At 37.3% G+C, this 25,027-nt stretch overlaps 1 long non-coding RNA gene and 1 other non-coding gene across 4 annotated transcripts; both read right to left on the bottom strand.

Moving 5' to 3' along the window:
- Positions 1-3,222: 3,222 nt before the first annotated feature.
- Positions 3,223-3,329, bottom strand: LOC133807868 (small nucleolar RNA R71). Its single transcript, XR_009879755.1, has one exon. It is a non-coding gene; the product is annotated as a small nucleolar RNA R71 (small nucleolar RNA).
- Positions 3,330-6,056: 2,727 nt separating this feature from the next.
- Positions 6,057-10,146, bottom strand: LOC133803257 (uncharacterized). Of its 3 annotated transcripts, none has more exons than XR_009877851.1 (5): positions 9,819-10,146; positions 9,379-9,493; positions 9,254-9,285; positions 6,497-8,948; positions 6,057-6,350 (listed from the first exon to the last, which is right to left on the bottom strand). It is a non-coding gene; the product is annotated as an uncharacterized LOC133803257 (long non-coding RNA). The 3 variants fall into 3 exon arrangements; XR_009877852.1 differs by having other exon boundaries at positions 6,057-8,687; positions 8,822-8,948; XR_009877850.1 differs by having other exon boundaries at positions 6,057-8,948.
- Between the last annotated feature and the right edge of the window lie 14,881 nt (positions 10,147-25,027).

Raw genomic sequence — 25,027 nt, 5'->3', positions numbered from 1 at the left:
TGCTCCCGATATTTCTATTATGTCAATGATGGTATCATGCCATGGGACATGTGATAGCGGCCTAAGAGTGTCGAACACAATATTTGCGCACAGGGCGCGGCTTGGCCACTGGTAGCCGAGGACAGCTAAATATTCACTAAGCTCGGTTTAAGCAGGCCGGAGTCAGTGGGATAACGGAGGGAGCAGCCTGAGGGCGCTAGCCCTAGTTATCATTTGTGAACTGATATATGATATGAGTTGATATGTTTAGTATGTGGAATACTTGATTGTACTGAATGCTTATATGGTTGAGAATATGTGATGTAATATGAGATATTGGTTTGTCTGTTAATTGCTTATGCTCTGTTGTTGTGTTTTCTTGCTGGGCCTTGGCTCACGGGTGCTACGTGGTGCAGGTAAAGGCAAGGGCAAGTTGGACCAATCCTGAGGCGGAGAGCTGCGGGGTTGAATGTACATAGCCAGCTGTTCGACCGCCATGGTCGAGGAGTGGATCAGGACAGGGATTGTCTAACTGTCTGTTTTGCCTTAATATGGCTTGATATTGTATTTAAACCTTATGTCTTTTGTAAATGGACTTTAATCTTAATGTTTTTGGAATCCCGTGTAAATAGGAAACGTTTCTTTATGAAAATGTGATTTTTAAGACCGAAAATTTTTAACCCTAGTGGTATTAAACCTAGTTTTGTCGTTTAGTCGACTTTAATCATAATTTTGAGTTGTAAACATTTCTAAACAATATTTTTGGATCCCAAATGTATATCGCTTTATGATTTTCAATGTATTATTATATTTTCAAATTGTATGACTTTTGTTTATGGTTTAGCTACACTTTTTTCTTAAAACCTCGATTAGCAAGTTAATTGCACATTCTAAACTCACTTAATAACACCTGTAAGGAAGTAGGGCATTATAACTTGGTATCAAAGCGAGCCAAGGTTTATGGTTCCTGGAGATTGACCGAACATGTATGCTCGCTGTCAGTGACAAACTCGACTTAGGGTTGGTTGGTAAAGATTGAATTATATGCTTGAATATGTGCTTAAATGCCTTGTATGCCTGACTATTTTTATATAGAGCATGATGAATGAGTTTTGATAACTATTGAATAAAGAGTTATTTCATGTGCTTTTGAACTTATAATTGTTGAAAAATCGTGGGTGATGTTAGTTTATTTTTAGCTTTTGTAGCTAACTTTGGTGTTTTTATTATCTTAATTAAGTTTAATTATTTTTGTAGTTTTTAATAGCTAATGGGTTAAAGGAAGTAGTTTCATGGATAAATATTTGCACAAAGAATGAACTAACAAGTGAAACTACCTAAATTGAATTTTTGATGGTCGAATTATCAGGTTTTGCTGCAACAAAACAGATTTTGCTGAAGCATTTTGATCAGGCAAATTTTGGGCATATAGAACGTGTGGCAAGTCAATGGGTGAGCTAGAATATTGGCTGAGGTGGCAAGTACACTAAGCATTAGTCAACATTTGGGAGAAAATGACAAAAGAAAAGAGGAACTCACGTTTTCTTAGAAGAAATGGGCAATATTGTACTTTTGGGGCTAAAGGAGGAAACCCAGATGATACTTAGAGAAGCATCAGCCAAAACAAAATTGAGGCAGCCATTTTTGGAAAGGAAAAACCAGCAAGAAGAAGGAAATAAACCCAGAAATCAGCAAGGAAGGAGGAGGACAAAAAAGATAGCTCAAGCATCGATTGGATTTGTTCCTTCTTCCATTTTTAAACTTCATTTTTATATATTTTGAGTTGATTTCTAAATTTGAATATTATGAGCTGTTTTGATTGTCGATTAATGTTTATTAACTCAACCATGAACTAATTTTTAGGTGGCTTGAATTGTTGATGAACCCTATGTTATAGTCTAGCAATTTCTTGCACTTTATTTTAGTAAAATCTCTCTTGTTCATTCAAGTGTGCTTATATTGATATCGTGTTGTTGTTTGGCCATCAATGGCAAGATATTTAACACTGGAAAGATTAAATGTAATGGGAAGAACTTGGATGACACAAGTCATAATCTAGGTTAGGTTATGTTAGTAAGTAACATAGGGTTGTGTTATTTTCCTTGTGTAACTTTTGAGAATTAAACTTTGAATTGCATTCTTATATTTGATTTCACATAGGAATATGCTTAATTAGGTAAAACAATTAGTGTCATAAAATTTGGGAAAGTTTTATGAGTGTTTAAGTGAATTCTTGTTAACATGGGAGTTTCGCTAGAATATTGCTTCCGCAATTTGTTCAGGATGATTAATATAGGGGAATTCAATAATTCAAGTCCATTTTGCGATCCATATATATCTTTCAATTTTCTTGTTCAGTTCGGTTTTAATTTCTGTATTTCCATCTTTTTTATATTTTGTTTAGCCTAAAAACAACTCATTTGATTTTTATTACTTTTAAGTTGTTTAGTAATTGTTTTGCTTATTTTTCTAATTTGCAATCCCCGTGGAGACGATCTACTTATCATTATATTACTTGTGTGATTACGTGTACTTGCGTATTTAAAATCAAATATTAAATTTATTACAACATGTGTTTGGCATCGTTGCCGAGGATTGGAATTAGAAATTTTTGTAAAATCAATTACTTGCAAATTTTTTTTCTTTATTGAGCTGACTTTGTTTGCTTGCTCTTGTGTTTTCTCAAGTGATTTACTATATGAACGAGCAAGAACACATTGAACTAACTCCTATTGACCCTAAGATTGAAAGAACAGTTAGAAGAAGACTAAGGGAACAACGGGCTCAAAATCACCTTAATATGGATGAAGAGGTTGAAGGAGTTGAGGGTGCTAATAATGTCACTAACACAATTGTTATGGCTAATGATAGAGAGAGAGAGCCATAAGGGAGTATGCTGCCCCCATGTTTAATGAGCTCAATCCGGGCATTGTTAGGCCTGAAATTCAAGCACCCCAATTCGAATGAAAGCCCGTTATGTTCCAAATGTTGCAAACAGTGGGTCAATTTAGTGGGCTGCCTACTGAGGATCCTCATCTTCATCTTCGTTCATTTTTGGAGGTGAGTGATTCTTTCAAGCTACAAGGAGTGGGTGATGAAGCCCTAAGGTTGAAATTTTTCCCTTTCTCTTTGAGGGATTGAGCTAGAGCTTGGCTCAACACCATTCCTTCCGACTCGGTTACTACATGGAATGAGTTGGCTGAAAATTTCTTCATGAAGTACTTTCCTCCCACCAAAAATGTCAAGTTTCGCAATGAAATCATGTCACTTCAGTAGCTGGAAGATGAATCATTTTGTGAAGCTTGGGAGAGATTCAAGGAGTTATTGAGGAAATGCCCACACCATGAGATTCTGCATTGTATCCAAATGGAAACATTCTATAATGGGCTCAATTCTTCCACTCGCATGATGTTAGATGCTTCAACTAATGGGGCTATTCTCTCTGAGTTGTACAATGAAGCCTATGAGATTTTGGAGAGGATAGCTAGCAATAATTATCAATGGTCCAATGCTAGAGCCTCAAAAAGTCGAAAAGTGGCTGGTATACTTGAAGTGGATGTATTGATAGCCTTGATCGCTCAAGTTTCTGCAATGACTAACCTTCTCAAGAACATGAGTTTGGGGAGAATGGTACAACCAACTGCAATGGGACAAGTTGCTGATGTATCTTCTGTTTATTGTGGAGATGAGCACACATTTGAGAGTTGTCCTTCGAATCCCACTTTGGTTTGTTATGTGGGGAATCAAAATGCCAATAGCAATAACCCATATTCGATCTCTTATAATCCGGGGTGGTGGCAGCATCCAAACTTCTCATGGGGGGTTCAAGGAGCTAGTTCAAGCGGAGCACCAATGCAAAACAAGCCTACATATCCACCGGGGTTTTCTCAACAACAACAAAGAGCACAACCACCTCCTCCTCAAGTGTCTCAATCAAGCTCTTTGGAGAGTTTAATGAAAGAATATATGGCCAAGAATGATGCTGTGATTCAGAGTCAAGCGACATCCTTGAGGAACTTAGAAATTCAAATGGGGCAGCTAGTTAATTAACTAAGGAATAGACCATAAGGCACCTTGCCTAGTGATATTGAATATCCAAGGAGAGATGGTAAAGAGCAAGGCAAGGCAATCACTTTGAGGAATGGTAAAAATCTGGAGTTGAATGAGGATAATCCTAAGAGAAACAGCGAGCCCACTTTAATCCAAAGTAGTGTGGAAAAGGAAGATAAAATTGTGAGTTCGAAAATGTCAAATGCTGATCCTGAAGCAATTGTTGTAGCAATGCCTCAACAAAATGCTATAGAGAAGCCTATGAGCAAGCCACCTCCACCATTTCCTCAACGTTTTCAAAAGCAGAAATACGATGGTCAATTCTGAAGATTTTTGGATGTTTTGAAGCAACTCCACATCAACATACCTCTGGTGGAAGCTTTGGAACAAATGCCTAATTATGTGAAGTTCTTGAAGGATATTTTGACAAAGAGGAGGATGGCTTGGTGAATTTGAAACTGTTGCTTTGACTGAAGGTTGTAGTGCTATTTTGAAGAATAAAATTCCTCCAAAGTTGAAGGATCCGGGCAGTTTCACAATTCCAATTTCTATTGGGGACGAGAAGTTGGTAAAGCTTTTCGTGATCTGGGGGCTAGTATTAACTTGATGCCCATGTCCATTTTTAAGAAGTTGGGAATTGGAGAAGCAAGGCCATTTATGGTGCATCCGGAGGGAAAGATTGAAGACGTCCTAGTACAAGTTGACAAGTTCATTTTTCCAACGGATTTCATTATTCTTGACTATGAGGAAGATAGGGATGTACCGACCATTTTGGGGAGACCATTTCTTGCCACCGGGAGGACGTTGATAGATGTTTGAAAATGGAGAGCTCACCGTTCGAGCTCAAGATGAACAAGTCACATTCAAGGTTTTTAATCCTATATGCTCTCCTAATGAAGTTGAAGCTTGTTTGGCCATAAGTGTTTCTAACTTCAAGTTGATTGAAAAGATGCATGAAATGTACAAGTTGAGAAGTTCATTTTCCCGGCGGATTTCATTATTCTTGACTATGCGGAAGATAGGGATGTACCGACCATTTTGGGGAGACCATTTCTTGCCACCGGGAGGACGTTGATAGATGTTGAAAATGGAGAGCTCACCATTCGAGCTCAAGACGAACAAGTCACATTCAAGGTTTTTAATCCTATATGCTCTCCTAATGAAGTTGAAGCTTGTTTGGCCATAAGTGTTTCTAACTTCAAGTTGATTGAAAAGATGCAGGGAATGTACAAGTTGACAAGTTCATTTTTCCGGCGGATTTCATTATTCTTGACTATGAGGAAGATAGGGATGTACCGATCATTTTGGGGAGACCATTTCTTGCCACCAGGGGGACGTTGATAGATGTTGAAAAAGGAGAGCTCACCATTCAAGCTCAAGACGAACAAGTCACATTCAAGGTTTTTAATCCTATATGCTCTCCTAATGAAGTTAAAGCTTGTTTGGCCATAAGTGTTTCTAACTTCAAGTTGGTTGAAAAGATGAATGGAAAGTCTAGCAATAGAGTCAAGAAAAAGGTCCCTTTTGAAGAAATTGAGAAAGGTTGGGAGCCATGGATAAGTAAGGAAGAAGAACCATCTCATCCTCCAAAGCTACCGAAGAAAAAGAAACATAGTAGAAACACTACTACAAAATTGGGCTTTCCCGACAGTTTTTAACTGTCGCTATTGAGCAATGACGACAGTCGACTAACTGTCGTATTTGCCTATGCCGGCGTAGGGTAGCTACGCCGACAGTTAATAAGTGTCGTCGTTGCCAGCTACGCCGACAGTTAATACGTGTCACTATTGCTGGCTACGCCGACAGTTAATACGTGTCGCCGTTGCTGGCTACGCCGACAGTTAATACGTGTCGCCGTTGCTGGCAACGCCGACAGTTAATAAGTGTCACCGTAACATTAAATTTATATATATAAATAATACTTTTTTGATATATATTTTTGAAAACTTTTAATTATATTTTTAACAATTGAAGTTTTATATAAATTTAAATAAAAAAATTACTCACATAATTAATTATTATTAACATAACTTGTAAAAAAAATTATATTTATCAGAATAAAAATTCATATACATACAATATTTATTCATACAATTGAAATGTAAATAATACATCAAATCCCCATGAGATTAAATAATTATCAATAAAAATTCATTATAATATTATAAATCCATAAACTTAAAAATATATAATACAACAAATCTCAACAAGACAACATAATTCTTTCTCCAAATCACTGCAAACTCAATCATGTTTCTTTTCTCAATATTCTTCCTAATAAATCTAGGCATCCACCTTAAAAGTTAGTCCTATGATATTCCCTGCACCAATGAATTAAATACTTCAAATTATAATTAAATAGTATATTTTACCATAATATATTAACGAATGAATGAGAGAACCAACAATATAAATATGTAAAATTAGTTGATTAATCTCTCTTAGAGATTATTAAACAAAAACTGACCTTGTAAGAATGCCGACAAGATTTGAGACGGTTGGGAGACCAATGATGTTGTGAATTACAGTATAACAAAATTCCCAATTTAATAATAGAATACCCACAATTTAATCATCATAAGGATTTCAGAAAGAAAAAAGAATGACTTATTATGAGCATTTATGCACTTTGTATGCCTTTAAAAAATATAAAGCACAATAAGTCTTATAATCACCAACATAATAAGCATCCTCATTATTTTAACATCATTGGCAAAAAAAAAAAAAATACCATAAATATAATTAACCATAATAATACCTAAAAGAAATTTCCAACAAAAACATATTTATATATAGATATATATGCAAAATAAATAAATCACAAAAAAGAACTTAATTACAATAGTACACAAATATACTCTAAATCTGAATAAACATAACAAAACTAAAAGCAAAGTATCCAACAAAAAATACATACATAATATATTCTAAAATCAACAAATCTAAAAAAAAAATAAGCACCGACATCAAAACACAAATATACCCTAAAGCTGATTAACATAACAAGATAATAAACAAAGTCTTCAGCACTAACAAGGTAAACACAACACAAATATGCAATAAAATACCAAATATAAAATTTTATACAGGGTACAAAGGCCACCAACAGAACAATCTATATAAATACCCTGAATCTGAATAAACATAACAAAATTAGAAGCAAAGTATTCAACAAAAAATATAAATACATAATATACACTAAAATTAATAAATCTAAATAAATTAAGCACCGACACTAAAACAAAAATATACCCCGAAGCTGATAAAATCAATAAATGCAATTCCAAAAGAATGAAACTTAGAGTCCAATATAACTATGAATTATCAACCAATATGCTAATAATGTCAAACTTTTGTATAGCGCTTTATACTATTGAACCTAAATGTGATTACAAGAACAAAAAGTGATGTTCAATGTTATAAATCACCTCACCAAAGACATTAGACAAAGGGCAAGAAGAAAACTAACATCGTCTAAAACAAGAAGTACAAAAAGTTATGCTATATGTGTATGCCAAAACGCAATAAGTACATTCATACAAGTATATGTTATAATCAAACCAATCAAACACAATTCAATTATAGGATAATCATAGACAAATCAACATAAAATCGAACAACATTTTCCCCATACTAGCAACCAACCATCTGTCAATATCAATTCAAACAACACACAAGTTTTCTTTCTTATCTCCGCAGCACACAAATTTCTCAGATCCTACTTCACTAAAACACACAAGTTCTCAATCTTCTGTTATCACCGCAGCACACAGTAACAATCACAGAACCTATTTCACTATGGATGAATATTTAAGATATTCAAACTCCTCTAACATTTGCATAGTATTAAAATAAAAGTTAGAGGCATACCTCTTGCAAACTGTTGCGAAAAAAGTTTCTTTGAAGTCTGTCTCAGCATATACACACATTTACAATGTTATAATATATAATGAAATTGAGTCAAATCAGAATTAAATAATTAAATAATAATGCAAAGAGGAGAAAATAAAATATAACTAAGGTATGAATGGTAAAAAGTTTATATACATTTTGTTTTTCCAATTGAAAGTTGATATAAATCTATTGTCCACCTAAATTACATAGAAAACTACATCATAACTTAGTTTATACTATTTTCAAAATGCAAAGATGGATTACACTTTTGACAGAATTCTAATATATATATATACACACATATATTTATACCTACAATCTTTATAATATTTATGTGCATGTAGAAGAATCACAACCAACAATCTATATGTTATATATGTTGTAGCTAGAGTGATGATAAATATAACTAATGTTCCATATTTCAATCACATGTCCAACAAGTGCCCTACCATATCTCAAATCAAGTTTTCTAACAAGTAGAATGGCAAAACATAGCCAAATGCAAAATGGTAAAACATAAATCATAAAAGCTTCCAAAAAAGCCTGTTTAGAATTTATTAGCTATTGATCTTTTACATGAAGTTAGAGTTTCAAAAAAGATAAAACTAAAATAGATCCATATCAGCATTATATAATAAGATATGATGTATATTGTTCTTTATAGTATACTTCAAACATCAAACAAACGTAAGCTGATGATATAACTATGGGCTGTTTAGAAGAAGTTGCAGCTAGTCAAAGCTTACATTGGCTTATTGACATCCCTGACAGTAACAAATGAGGTGAAATCACCATGAAAATATAGTATTCATGAGCCATAAGTGATAAATTTAATAGACATGTTTCAGTCTATCTTCAATCAATGAACAAACTAAAGAAGTCTAGATTAAGCTCAAACCTCTTCTCGCATTTCCTCTACTGAAAGTGTTCCAAGTATGCCTCGTTCTTGACAGGCTGAAATAAGCTCTTTTTCTGAAAGGGACTCCACTCCCTCAGCTTGAATCATCTTATCATCCTCCTTGATCCTATCCAATTATGATGAATATATACATTACAGAAATGCCAAGCAATATTGTCAATTTAAAAAGCTTATCATCTGAACCAAAAATATAACTATGAACAGATAATGAAAAAATTATCTTACTGTTGTAATTACGTCTTGAAAATATATAATGAAATTCTATATAAATCTAATATCACATATTAGATACTAATATTAATTACATGACCAACTATCAATTTATGTGATCATAATTTCACATATGCAACATTCCAAATATTAAACCAGATCATAATGGGTAAACCAGGGTCAAAAGTCAAAGTAGCATACCTTTGTGTTTCTTGAAGCAGATAAGAGAACAACTGCAACCATGATTATAAAACAAAGTTAATTTAAAAAAAAATGAAACCAAAGAATAAATAGTTCAAAGGCTGTTTGGTTTAGAGTTAGCTTACTAAGGGACAAGACAAGAGGGACACTTGTACTTGGAAACTGCTTCATTGCAAACTTGACATTGCTTAGGGCCACCCATTCAAGTCTTCTGCTTCTGATCCCTCAAAACAGTTTTAACTAGAAACAAAAAAACACGCCCTTATTACCAGTGGCAGAGCTATGAAGGGTCATTGCTTAAACTGCTTAATATACATGTTTATATATATATATATACACATATTATTTTCCAAAACAAGAACATAAAATTATCATACCCATTTCATGAGCCCAGAAATTGTGATTTAATAACAAATTTGAGAATAAATAGATAATCTTATCATATACATTATCTTCATTTTCATTCTATATAGAATGATTTTGTTTTCACTTACAAGAATCTAAGTTGAGCAGTGCATTTCTAAGCAAACCATAAATAAAGAGTAACGAACCATAAAGAAGATACCTGATAGCGACGAAGGGTAGAGAACCGGCAAAGTGGGTTCGCCAGCAGGAGCCTTCATCGTCCACGGTGGAGGCCAGAAAAATCCTCCAAACTCACAGCGGCAACGGAACTTTGAGGAGCCAGTCGCGACGGAGGCCGGCGAGTGGGGAGGCGAGCTTCCCGGGTTGGCGGTTTCGGGGGCCAAGGAAGCTCGTGGTGGGTTGCGTGTCATTGGGTGGTGGCCGGAGATGGCTCATCTGGTCTGGCCGACTGAAATGCTAGAGAAGAACAGAAAGAGTATCGGGCTGGGAAGAAGAAAGAGGAGAAAGAAGGGGATTCTAGGGATTCATTTAGGATAGTGATACAATTTTAGGGATTTAGTATTTTTAACTCCATTTTCTTATTTAATTAAATAAAATCTGATATTTAATATATTATTTCATTTATTTATCAATTATTTTATTAGGTACTCTCTTTAGTTAATTTACGTAAAAAAAAATTATGTTAAACAAATATTTTATCTAAATATGCTAAAAAAAATATTTATCTAAATCATTTTTAAATCCCAAAAAACAATTATATGGCATTTTAAACCAATTTATCACCATGAGTTAATATAATTATATTTTTATTGAAATTAAAAATATTTTAATATTATTTTCATAAATAATATAATAATTGAGCGATCAATTTTTTTTATTTTAAATCTCACAATTTAAAATGTAAAATCTTCAATTCTTAATAAATTTCATTTATAAATTGAAAGAGTTCTTATTATTTATTCCTCAATAAATAATGATAATAATGATAGTTAATTTTATAAATATGTTAAAGAATAATAAATCTAAAATTTGATATAAAAATTATTATAAATACAAAAGTTAATAATATGAAAAATTTAGAAAAAAAATCTATTTTTTAATAAATGCATCATTTTTATAAATATATATTTATATAATTTAGTTTATTTTTAAAATTATACTATTCATTAATATTTTTCCAATTAATAAAACAATTCTTTTGTAACTAATACAAGTTTTATAAATATGTTAAAGAATAATATAGTTAATTTTATAAATATGTTAAAGAATAATAAATTTAAGTTTTGATATAAAAATTATTATAAATACAAAAGTTAATAATATGAAAAATGTAGAAAAAAAATAGTTTTAAAAGGTTTTAATAAATACATAATTTTATAAATATATATTTACATAATTTAGTTTATTTTTAAAATTATATTATTCATTAATTATAATTTTAGATTTTTTATTTGAATTTTGGCGACATTTTATGAATGTCGGCATTGGACTTTTATTAACTGTCGGCATTGGGGTCAATAGCGACACCTTTTAACTGTCGACATTGGTCTCGAATTAACTGTCGGCGTTGGGGTCAATAGCGACACATTTTAACTATCGGCATTTGTCTTGAATTAACTGTCGGCGTTGGGGTCAATAGCGACACATTTTAACTGTCAGCATTGGTCTCGAATTAACTGTCGGCATTGGGGTCAATATCGACAGTCAAAAGCAACAGTGACAGTTATTAGCTGTCGGCGTTGGTCTCTATGCCTACAGTTTTTAACTGTCGGCGTAGAGTCCCGCTAAGCAATTACGACAGTCAACAGAGTTGACTGTCGTGATAGGGTGTCGGGAAAGCCCAGTTTTGTAGTAGTGAAAGCCTCAATCACAAATGTTGGAAGTTGGGAATAGAGTATTTTTCTTGAACTCTCTAGTGAGCAAGGTGTTTCCCAATGCTGTAGTGGAATTATATGATGAGCATTTGGGAAGAGCATTTAAGGTAACAAGGAAATGAGCAAAGTTTGGGGGAAGCGAGGTTGAGCAATACAAAACCTCAATTTCCTTGAAAGATCCTTAGAGAAAAAAAAAATGAAGTTTGGGTTGCTATGGTTTTTGGAGGATTCCTTTGTAAAGTAACTCAAAGAAAGAAAGAATAAAAATGCATTGAAAAAAAACAATCAATAAAAATATATATATGACTGTTTTTAATTATTTATATTTTTGGTTTTAACTTTTAGAATTTTAATTCCATTTTATTGTGATGTTTTAGAGTGGTTTTATGTGTATTTTGGTGTTTCAGGAGTCAAGAAAGCAAGCAAATGGTGTTTTGGTAGTAACTTTGGGGGTTTGATGGTTTTGCGAAAGCTTTGCTCCAACAAACTGCACGCAAATATTTCCGAAAAAAAGGAATTACGTCAAATGTGGGTTGCTGAAGCAAAACTTAGGCAAAATGGTGGCAATTTGGGCAGGCAAAAGTTCTGGGTCGTGGGTTCATTCGAAAAATATATATATATTTATATATAGTACTATATATTTACATATGAAAAAAAAAAAAGGAAGAGAAATTTTTTATAATACTATTTTTAATATTAGATTTATATATATTACTACATATATATATAAAAATATACATATATATGCTATATATAATATATATTACTGATATTATATATATTTGGTATAATTATATTTTTTTATGTATATATGTTCATATATGTATTATATATATTTTTTAATATAATATAATGGATCATATATATTATAAATATATTATATATTACTAAATCTAGATATTATATATATATCCATAAAATGATCCCTATATGTAAGAAAAAAATACCCATGAACCCGAGTCTCTTATTCCCATTCAGTACCCTACATCGCATCAGCCCTCCTCCATAGTCGCCATCATCTCCTCCCTTCACCCCCGACCCTCACAAGCCACCAAATCCAAATCCAGCCATAGTCCCTTGCAACTCAGCACCACAAAGAAGCTAGGATTCACTTGCCATATCTTCTCACAACCTAGATTTGCTTAGGCGCCTCCAAGCCACAGCCAAGAGTACACCAAACCAAGCCTCGACACAATGCAAAATTCACCAATATTAGGCATTGAGCAGGTTCTGTTTGTTGTGGTCCCTTTGTTCCTAGTGCCAATCTGTCCCCAAATCTACCCCACCATCACTTACCCCACAACCAGCCAAAAAGAAATCCACCCCAAGTTCTATACCACCACCAGCCAAACCTGCATTAGCTGGACCTCGCCTTCTGTGAGCTCTGCCCTTCTGCAAGAAACCCAATCCCGTCATGCCCAAAAATCCACGAGAGTATCCACTCAGAAAGAGAGAATCTCAGGAGCTCCATGCGCATCATCGAGAAATCTCCATCTGTAACTAGGTACGCCTCACCCAAGCACCGAGTGACCTAACTGCACATCCCTTGACCAGAGCCTGCATATTCGTTGAATGAGCATTTCTGAACTCTACGTGTAACGACCCAAATTCGCTAATAAGGCTTAAGGGCCTTGATTAGTGTGCCAGGAGAGCATGATGGGATTTATGTGTGACTTTTATGAGTAAAATGCATGATTGTGATTTAAAGCATGTTATATGACTATGTGACTATTTGAGATGCATGACTATGTGCATTAGTATGCATGTAGGCCCTGATTGTGTTAGAAGGGCATAATTGTAATTTTGGCCATTTTGGGCATAACTGTATTGATATGTGATGATTGTCGAGAAAACATTGTTATGTGGATGTACCTGTGATTTGTGACTCGAGACGATCCTAGAGAGCAAACTAGCGGAAAAGTCAAGGCGGGGATTTATACCCGGCTCGAGGCGAGCCTGGGGGTATAAATAGGAATTTGATGAGTATATTGGGGTCTATTTTGATAACGAGGAATATTATTGGTGATTATTCAGGTATTGGGAAGCAACGGGAAAATATTAGAGACACTTGAGGAATTAGCGGGAATTGGGTAAAATGACTAAAATGGCCCTACGTGGACAAAACGGTTTAGAAATAGTAGGGAGGGCATTTTGGTGAATTGGCTTCTTAGAGATAAGTTTATTGGGGCTTTATATACTTAGTGGGATTGTTAGAGAGAGTGAGAAGGTTGTGGAAAAGAAAGAAAAAGGAAGAAAAAGAAAAGAGAGAAAAACAGAGGGGTTTTGTTTCAAAAGGAACGGTTTGTGGTTCTCCCACCATTTCCCTTCATTTTTTCTTGGAGCTAAGCTCAGAGGAGAGCTAGGATAGGCTGAGCATCAAGGATCCTAAGCTAGACTTGAAGATTTGCAAGGGATTAGGAAGAGCACATCAATGATTGAGGTAAGCTTTTAGAGTTTTCAGTTTTAGGGTTTGACTGGTTTGAGCTATGTATCTAGGCTGAATTGATGGGGATTTTAGGGGAATTCAGGCCAAGGTTGAGAAGGAGCAAGCTAAGGAGGTCTAGGATTTAACTCAAAGTCGAAATTTTCATCAACGGTATGAATTTTGAGCCTCTAGCTTTGATGTTTGACTGATTTTATATGGAATTTCTGGGTTTAGGGTCATCTATGGTAAATCTTGAGATTTGGGATGCATGAGCTTAGGTTTTGAGATTTGGGGATGCTTGGGATGAGTGGAGAGTGTTTATAAGCTTGATTTTGAGTTTGGTAAAGATTTGGGGAAGTTTGGGTTGAGATTGGCTCAAAGAAATTGCAGAAAAAGAATTTGGGTGTTGCATGTCTGCAACTAGCGCTACAGCGCTAGTCTTTGGGCGCTGTAGCGCTAGGCCCTGTTTCTGGGGATGCCGGTTCTGGTTGTAGCGCTATAGCGCCCTCTTTAGAGCGCTGTAGCGCTACCCTGTTCCCAGAAAGGGGTTTTTATGTTATTTTTGAGGGATTTTGAACTAGGGTTCGGGGTTCGATTCCACCATCTTGTTTTGTGGATCTAGGACTTCCCGGGGGGCTCAGGATTGGTCCCGAGGCTAGGTTTTTGGACTTGAGGTTCGGTGATGACTTTGACCTATGGCTGTGTTTAGGTGTGCGCTAGCGCTTGAGTGGGATTGTGCTCAAGGAGTCAAGTGTTGAAAGCTATCAATTTGACAGGTAAGAAAACTATAGCACCCGTAGGACAGGGCATGGGCCCATAGTGTGATTGCAGGGCACGGCCCTATATTGCATTACATGTTAGGGTGCAGACTTAATTGAATTGATATATGTTTGAATGTTATTTGAGTTATACTATTTGTGATTATAGTAAGAATGAATGGCAAAGGAGCCGGGAACGGCAACGGAGCCTAGAACGGCAACGGAGCCGGGAACGACAAAAGAGCCGAAACAGCAAGGAGCCGGGTACGGCAAAAGAGCCGAAACGGCAAGGAGCCGAGAACGGCAAGGGAGCTGAGAACGGCAGTGGGGCCGGAAGTAACACTTAGCACGTGAAGTGCTTGTAGTCAGGGTGGGACCCCAATGGATACAGGGGATATCCTTACGGTGAGGACCGAGACCCAGGCTTAGGTAATGCCTCTGGGATGGCATGGCCATGTTTGTTTAGGTTGATGGAATACTTGTTTATCTGTGGATAATCTGATATGTTAACTATATAATTTGAATATGTTATGTACTGTATGAGTTTTCTTGCTGGGCTTCGGCTCACGGGTGCTCTGTGTTGCAGGTAAGGGCAAAGATTGAGTCAAACAGCCTTGAGTACGGAGAGCGTGAAGCGACACGTACATGTTTGGCCTGCCCGACTGCTTTGGTTGGGGGTTTATTCGAGAAATGGCTGTAATAATCTGTGATTTTAATAATTAATCGACTGTAAACTTATTTTAAGTTGTAAATAGTTTTCAAACCTTATTTTGGGATCCCAAACGTTAAATACTAGAAGTTTTCAATGAAACAACGCATTTTTAAAGATTACAGCCTTAACTTTTGCTTAGTCACACTTTTGTTTTAAAAAAAAAAACCTCGGTTAGCGATTTCATTGCACATTTTTCGTTTTAAAACTCACTTAGTAATGGCTCTAAGGAAGTAGGGCGTTACACTACGCGCCAATTTGATTTTGTTTATGTCTGTTTCTTTGTATTCTCTATTTTAGGTGTAGTTCTTACTTATTGGCAATTTTTTGTGTTGTGTTATACTTTGTTCTCAGGTGTTGATAATGAATTTTTTGTTTTGTGTACTGGGTGCTCTATGTTGTACTTAGTTATGTTTCTTTTGTGATTTTTGTGTAGTGAGCACTGAAATTTGAGTCATTTGCCTTGTGTTTTGTTGCTAGGAAGGTACTTTGTTAGTATAGTTATCTTTGTTCTGTTTTTAGTTTGTCTTTGTCTTGGTGTGTTGTCATTCTTTTGAGGATATTATTTGCTTTTGTCAGTGTTTATCTAGGGGGCTCGATGACGACTTTGCAAAATTTTCAAAATATAATCAATCTAAGTTGAAGTTGAATGTCTTTCTTTCTTAAGTTTTAAACCAAATTCTTTGGGTGTAAATGTTGCTCGCCATTGATTGCTGAGAGTGTTTCTCTTTTTAGTATGTGCATAGATTGATTAAACATTTTTGAGACCCAAGAAAGAGCTAGTTTTTTGTGAGAGTTTAAGTTTCTAGAATTACTTAGTGATTTTCCTTGAGGCGAAATCCTAAACAACACCACACCGATGACATGATTTAGGCCATCCTTGGACTGTTTGAGCCTTTGAAGCCTACCTTGTATGCAATTTCACCCCATTAAGCTTAAGTGTCACTTTTCTTTCTTAGCCACTCATTAGCCTACCTTTACATATATATAATCGCCACTTTTCACCACACCCCTTTAGCACCTTGATCTTTATAGGATTTATTTGTTGAGCCTTTTGGGGGTTTGAGTTGAGTTGAGTGGATGAGAGAAAATTGGGTGAGAGTTTTCCTTTTCTTCTTTGGCTGGTTTTCACCATTCTGGAAAATGTTGATTTTATGTTTGGGGGGAGAGTGTGTTCTAAATTTTCTTGTTCTCTTGCCATCTAGTTGTTTATTTTCATTCTAAAAATTATATATATAACATTCAAAACAAAAAAATTAATTACAGAGTGCACTCCCTTGCATCAAAGCATCTAAAAAAAATCAAAAAAGTAAAAAGTATGCATGTTTGTAAATAAGTGTGGAGGTGTAACTCTTCAAATAAAGGAAAAGTTGTTTTAGTTTTTGTCTTTATATGTTAGTAATAAAAGCTAGTGGCAAGATTTATATTGTGTTGTGGGGTTTTCTTTGGGGGAAATTAATGTGTGCATTTATGTATTTAGGTCCTAGAAAGATTGAGGTTCTTAGGGTGATTTGAGCCAAAAATTTATCTCTATTATCCTACCTTCACCCTAGCCTATCATTACAAGCTTGATAAAGTCCTATTGATCTTTAGTGTGGTGTTTGTCTACATTAGTGGAGAGGGAATCAATAAGTAACTTATGGAGACATTATTTAAGCTTGAGGACCAAGGTCTAGCTTGATTTTTGGTGATTGAAATTGTTTAGGAAAAGATATGCATGCACAAAAGGGTGAAACACTTGATTCATATTTTGGCAGCAACATTAATGCTTGAAGAATTTGGTTTAAAACTTGTGAAAGATTGAAATTCAGCTTCTCTTATTCAAAATAAAATTTCCCAAGAGCCTTCCCCTTTTTACCATTGGCATAGCAAAGTTTGTCCATTGTTTTTGTGATTTGTCTTTGTTGTTTCCTTGCCTTTTGTTGTTTAGTTTGTGCCTTTTGTGTCTTTTTGTTATTTTTGTTTTGGTTTTTAGAGTCATCACTCGAGGACGAGTAATCTCGTAAGTTTTGGGGTGTCATAACTCTTGAATAAAGAGTTATTTCATGTGCTTTTGAACTTATAATTGTGGAAAAGTCGTGGGTGATGTTAGTTTATTTTTAGCTTTTGTAGCTAACTTTGGTGTTTTTATTATCTTAATTAAGTTTAATTATTTTTGTAGTTTTTAATAGCTAATGGGTTAAAGGTAGTAGTTTCATGGATAAATTTTTGCACAAAGAATGAACTAACAAGTGAAACTATCTAAATTTAATTTTTGATGGTCGAATTATCAGGTCTTGCTCCAGCAAAATAGATTTTGCTGAAGCATTTCGATCAGGCAGTTTTTGGGCACATAGAACACGTGGCAAGTCAATGGGTGAGCTAGAATATTGGCTGAGGTGGCAAGTACAGTAAGCACCAGTCAACATTTGGGAGAAAATGTCAAAAGAAAAGAGGAACTAACATTTTTTTAGAAGAAAGGGGCAATATTGTACTTTTGGGGCTAATGGAGGAAACCTAGATGATACTTAGAGAAGCATCAGCAAGGAAGGAGGAGGACGAAAAAGAGAGCTCAAGCATCAATTGGATTTGTTCCTTCTTCCATTTCTAAACTTCATTTTTATATTTTTTGAGTTGATTTCTAAATCTGAATATTATGAGCTATTTTGATTGTGGATTAATGTTTATTAACTCAGCCATGAACTAATTTTTAGGTGGCTTGAATTGTTGATGAACCCTATGTTATAGTCTAGCAATTTCTTGCACTTTATTTTAGTAAAATCTCTCTTGTTCATTAAAGTGTGCTTATATTGATTTCTTATTGTTGTTTGGCCAGCAATGACAAGATATTTAATTATGTTTGATGCTGGAAAGATTAAATGTAATGGGAAGAACTTGGATGACACAAGTCATAATCTAGGTTAGGTTATGTTAGTAAGTAACATAGGGATGTGTTATTTTTCTTGTATAACTTTTGAGAATTAAACTTTGAATTGCCTTTTTAAATCTGATTTTTCATAGGAATATGTTTAATTAGGTAAAAGAATTAATGTCATAAAATTTGGAAAAGTTTTATGAGTGTTTAAGTGAATTCTTGTTAACCTGAGAGTTTTGCTAGAATATTACTGCCGCAATCTGTTCGCAATTTGTTCAGGATGATTAATATAGGGGAATTCAATAATTTAAGTCCATTTTGCAATCCCTATATTTCTCTCAATTTTCTTGTTCAGTTTAGATTTAATTTAAGTATTTCCATCTTTTTAATATTTTGTTTAGCCTAAAAATAACCCATTTTATTTTTAGTACTTTTAAGTTGTTTAGTATTTGTTTTGCTTATTTTTCTAATTTGCAATCCCTTTGGAGACGATCTACTTATCATTATATTACTTGTGTGATTACATGCACTTGCGTATTTAAAATCAAATATTAAATTTATCACAACAAGTTAACATATGCATGATGCCAGGGCATGGCCTCTTGAGTGTTGTATGCTATTTGAATTTTATGTGGACTGCTGTTTATGGTTGGCTGATGTGAATTGGGAGGTGGCTTTTGATGTTGTTATCATGCCTGATATGCGGTGTCGTTGATTGCAGGCATATTGTTGACATGCCTTGACAATCATTGAGACTCTGCAGCAGTAGGGTCAAGGATGACAACCAGGGTCAGGACCCTCCCCCTGCCCGACAGAATTGGAAACAGATGTTTGCCGAAATGGAAGCTAGACTGCATTGAATAGAGGAAGAACTTCGAAAGCTGAGGCAGCAGGCCCCTCCTCAGGCCACTGGGTTGTCAATTCAGTAGGTTGTGGCGCCTGTGTCGGTTCAGCCTGTTATGGAGAACAGGTGGGAACCTTTGTATGAGAGGTTCAGGAAGCAGCATCGTCCCACCTTCGAGGCTCGACCAGACCCATTGCGGGTAGAGCAGTGAATGAATATGATTTCTTCCAGCTTGGATTTCATGAGGGTGGAAGGGAACGAGAGGGTAGCTTGTGCCAGCTACATGTTCAGAGAGGATGCCCGCATCTGGTGGGATGTACTGACTCAAAGAAGGAATGTTGCAGTTATGACTTGGGAAGAATTCAGAAACATATTTAACGAAAAGTATTACAGTGTTGCAGTCCGAGCTATGATAGTTGACGAGTTTATCAACCTGACTCAGAACCGGTTGACAGTTACTGAGTATGCCTTGAAGGGACCGGTTTGTGTGGGGGTTGAATGTTATGATCGCCCGTGATGTTAAGATTACTTTAGATCCAGAGACTACTACATATGCTTAGGTAGTGGACAAGGCCTTTACAGCTGAGGGGGCCGAGGATTAGATATGGAGAGAGAGTACTATTAGGCACGATGCCAGGAGGATGGTGCCTCCTTTTACTTGATCCAGTTGGGGTAGTGGCCCCATTGAACAGAAGAGAAAGGCCCCATATTCTTTTGTTTCTCCTAGCTCGGATAGGAGGGCACGGGGTGCTTTTAGTGGCCGTCAGGCGGAGGTGACAACTGGAGGAGTTCTCCAGTGGTAGACTGATAACTATTGTTGTAGGAAAACTCTATCAAAGGTAGATACTTATTCCAAGATCCACCAAAGTCTAGTACACATGCTCGCAGCATGTCTTCCAATATCTCGATCGTCCTCTTAGATTGCCCATCTGTCTGAGGATGATAAGCGGTATTGAACTTCAATTGTGTTCCCATGGCCTTCTGTAAACTCCCCTAGAACTTGGAAGTAAAAGTGGGGTCCCGATCTGACACGGTCGATCTCGACGCTCCATGAAAGGGCACGATCTCTCTCACATAGAGATCTACATACTGGTCAACTGTATATGTAGGCCTCACTGGCAAGAAGTGAGCTGACTTGGTGTAGTGATCCACTATCACCCAAATAGAATCATGCTTACCAACAGTCTTGGGTAACCCCACCACGAAATCCATCGTGATGTCCTCCTATTTCCACTATGGGAAATCCAGAGGCGGCAATAACCCTGCCGGCCTCTGATGCTCAACCTTGACCTGTTGACATGTCAAGCATTTAGCTACATACTCTACTACATCTCTCTTCATCCCCGGCCACCAATACAACGTTCTCACATCCTGATACATCTTCGTGGTGCCTGGATGCATAGAGTAAGGTGTAGTATGAGATTCATCCAGAATCTCTCGCCTCAAAGAAGTGTCTAACGGAACACAAATCTGCCCCTTATACCGCAGCAAGCCTAAATCAGACACTGTATAATCTCTGGATGCTCCAACCAAAACATCCTCTCTGATCTTGATCAGCTGTGGATCCCTCCTTGATTCTCTCTAACAGTGTAGACTGTAGCGTAATATTGGCCAACTGGCCCACCAGCAACTCTATTCCAGCTCTAGTCATATCATCTGCTAACTCTCTGGCTATCAGCTTCGCACCATAAATCTGTCCCGGACCCTTCTGGCTTAAAGCATCAGCTACCATGTTGGCTTTTCCTGGATGATATAGAATCTCACAATCATAATCTTTTACTAACTCCAGCCAACGCCTTTGTTTCATATTCAGATATTTCTGAGTGAATAAGTATTTCTGGCTCTTGTGGTCTGTATAGATCTCACACTTCTCTCCATAAAGATAATGCCTCCATATCTTTAAAGCAAAGACCACAGCCGCCAACTCTAAATCATGAGTGGGATATCTCTTTTCATACTTGTGAATGCCAAAAATTGACCAGAGCCATAGTCAACACTCAGGAAAAATTGAGTGTTACCCACATTAGCATCGGGCAAACAAAGCAGCCCAATATCTTGGCCCACGCGAGACCCATGTCTCATAGGAGGCCTTAGCGAAAATGCCCAGAAGGACCCAAGGGCCTCGCTATGCGTGACTGCCCTTCACCCGTGTGTGCTTGCCAAGGCCACAAGGGCCTCGCTATGCGAGCCTGCCCTTCCCCCGCGAGCGCCTGCGAAGGCCACAAGGGCCTTGCTAGGCGAGGCTGCCCTTCCCCCGCGCACGCTTGCCAAGGACACAAGGGCCTCGCTATGCGAGGCTACCCTCGCCCGCGCGCCTCGCGACCTAGATGCGCACCAATGCCTTACACAGCGAGACACACCACACTACGCCCGTGTGCGTCTCATGAGGTACAACCACACTAAGCAGCCTCGTGCCACCACCGTCTCGTGGCCCTCATGCAACCCCATCACACCTTGTGAGATCCATCCCCGAGCCTCGTACATGCCTATTTCCAGGCCTCGTACCTGGAGGTAAGGATAGGATAAAATAAGTATGGACTGACACTTACTAACACATAAAGAAACCTAGAGTAGATATTTAGGTAAGGGGGACCACTAGGCATGAGATAAATGTACAAACACGGGATGTACAACCCTAAAAAGGGGCAAAGGCATGACTCTAATATCTTTGTCCTACAAGTAGTGGAGGTACAGATTTGTACAGAGAGTGGAAGCACTACATGCATACCTCTGACTATGTACCAGGCCGAGACCATAACCTTCTTCTCCACCACAACCTATGCCACTACCTTGACAATGTACCTATGTATAATCTTGTCCCCTGGGACCACAATGTATGGGGAGCCATTAGAGCTCCATTATAAATAGATCATCATCCCTCCAAAAAAGGGGTTTGAAAATTCATTGTATGCTGAGACTGTTAAGCAATATACGAATTTTACTCCATTGTAGTTCTGTATATTTATTCTTTCAATTTCTCTCCATCTTATTCTAAGATATCTTTTGCAATACAGTCTCAGTTTTCTAACCTTATATCGTTGACGAGATTTCACCGTCAACAATACTCCTTCAACTGACGTGAAACATAAGAAATTACCTTCTCTGACTGCATCAGAACACAGCCTAAACCTTGATGAGAAGCATCGCAATAAATCACAAATTTCTCCTGATCTATCGGGAGACTTAGAATCGGAGCTGTAATCAATCTCCACTTCAGTTCTTGGAAGCTATTCTCACATTTATCTAACCACACAAACTTCTGCTTCTTGTGTGTCGGCTCAGTCAATGCAATAGCAATCTTTGAGAACCCTTCCATGAAACGCCTATAATAACCTGTCAATCTAAGGAAACTTCTAACCTCAGAAGCATTTTTTGGCCTTGGCCAATCTCTGACTGCCTCAATATTTGCTGGATCTACCTTAATCCCCTCTTTACTAACAATGTGCCCAAGAAAAGATACCTGAGATAACCAGAACTCACATTTCTTGAACTTTGCAAACAATTTGTGTTCCCTCAGTCTTTGTAGAACCAACCTCAAATGATGCTCATGCTCTGACTCAGACTGAGAATATACCAGGATATCATTGATGAAGACGATCACAAACTGGTCCAGATAATCCTTGAACACTCTTTTCATCAAATCCATAAAAGCAGCAGGGGCATTAGTCAATCCAAAAGACATGACTAAGAACTCATAATGCCCATACCTGGTATGAAAAGCAGTCTTCAGTATGTCTCCCTCCTTGACCCTTAACTGATGATAACCAGAACGAAGGTCGATCTTTGAAAATACCGTCTTACCTTTCAAATCATCTCTCCTTGGCAAAGGATACTTGTTCTTGATTGTTAGCTTATTCAGTTCTCTATAATCAATGCACATCCTCAGAGAACCATCCTTCTTCTTTACAAACAAAACTGGCGCACCCCAAGGTGAGAAACTAGGTCTGATAAAACCCAAATCTAACAGGTCTTGCAACTGTACCTTTAATTCTTTCAACTCAGCTGGGGACATTCTGTAAGGTGCTCTAGACACTGGCTCCGTCCCTGGTGTTAGTTCTATCACGAACTCTATTTTTCTGTGTGGTGGCAACCCTGGCAAATCTTCTGGAAACACATCCAGGTATTCACAAACTAATCTGGTATCTTCTGGTCTCACTGGCATGACCTGAGTGGTATCAACCACACTGGCTAAAAACCCAATGCAACCTTCTTGCAATAGATCCCTAGCCTTCAAAACATAAATCATAGGTATGCGAGGTCCATGCACAGTACCAACAAACACAAAAGGATCCTCGCCTTCAGGCTCAAAGGTGACCATCTTCCTTTTGCAATCAATAGTTACCCCATACTTCACCAAGCAATCCATACCCAATATTATGTCGAAGTCAGTCATAACCAACTTTATCAAATCCACTGGCAACTCTCTGACCTCCACTGTCACTGGCAAAGATCTGACCCATCTCCTGGATACCACTAATTCCCCAGTGGGTAACAATGTTCTAAACCCCACAGCATAAAAATCACAGGGTCTACACAGTCTATCAATAATACTACTAGAAACAAAAGAATGTGTAGCACCAGAATCAATCAATACATTATAAGGGGTTCCACCACAACGAAGCTGACTTGTAACTACTGAGGGAGAAGCCTCAGCATCTGCTTGTCTCAATGCGAACACTCGAGTTAGGGCCGAGTTGTCCGCTTTCTTGGGTTCTTCATTTCTTGCCTTATGGCAATCTTTCTTAAGATGACCCACTGCTCCACATGAGAAGCAGGACCTTGCCCTACACTCTCCCAAATAATGCCTCTTACATCTAGGGCATTCAGGATAAGACTTCCAGGCTTCACTACCACCTTAACGACCCATTGAAATACCACGGGGATGCCTATCAGGACCTGGAACTGGGAAGGTGTCAGGAACCTTCCTCTTCTGCTCACTGGGACCTACACCCCTACCAAAACCCACAAATGGAGAACATGTCCTCCTGAACTCCTTTCTGGCTGCACTATCTCGTCAGATCTTCTTCTCTGCACTCTCAGCTGTGAGTGCCTTCTTAACCACCTGTGCATAGGGAGTAACCCCAGCCGCAGTGGTAATACGAACATCATGGGCTAATCTGGGCTGTAGCCCCTGGAGAAATCTCTCCCTCCTGGTCCCAACAGTGGGCACCAGCTCCAAGGCAAATTTTGCCTAACGATCAAACTTCAACGCATACTCAATGACTAACAAACCTCCCTGAAGTAGCCTAATCAACTCCTCAGCTTTTGCCGCCCTGATGGCATCATTATAATATTTCTCATTGAACAGAGTCTGAAACTCTTCCCAACTTAGGGCATTAACATTTCTGGTCTGGGTAATAACTTCCCACCAAATTCGGGCATCCTCCCGAGACATATAAGTGGCACATGCCACCCTCTCATTACCAGTCACCCTCATGAAGTCCAGGATGGTGGTAATCATACTCATCCATTGATCTGCCTTGGCAAGATCTGCACTGCCTTTAAAAACTGGAGGTTGTTGCTTCCTGAACCTTTCATAGAGAGGCTCCCATTTATTACCAACCTCAGGCTGCTGCTCAGCTGCTGGCACTGACATAGGAGGTGCCTTTGAGACACTGGCCACTGTAGGTGCTTGCTGTTGTCTCGGGAGGCAGAGTTCTTCTCCCTACCTCAACACTGTAGCCTACGGATCGTTAAATAACTGCTACCAGTTTGTGAGAGCTGGCTGTAGAATCTGTCCCTGGTCATTCTCTTGACCCTGATTACTATTATTATTTTGGCCTTGATCACTCTGGCCAGTTGAAGTATCAGTCTGCCCTGGATTCATTCTTATCAGCTTATACGGCCAGTTAGGTAGTAATAACTAAACCTCTTGCCGCTTTACGGTCCAAGAACAAGCAGACAATTATCACATTCCACAGTCATACAATTATACAAATAGATA

This window comes from Humulus lupulus, chromosome X (genome assembly GCF_963169125.1).
Source record: "Humulus lupulus chromosome X, drHumLupu1.1, whole genome shotgun sequence".
In the NCBI taxonomy this organism is placed as follows: Eukaryota; Viridiplantae; Streptophyta; class Magnoliopsida; order Rosales; family Cannabaceae; genus Humulus; species Humulus lupulus.
Note: the sequence above shows the minus strand (reverse complement) of the source record. Positions and strands in the feature narration are given on the sequence as shown.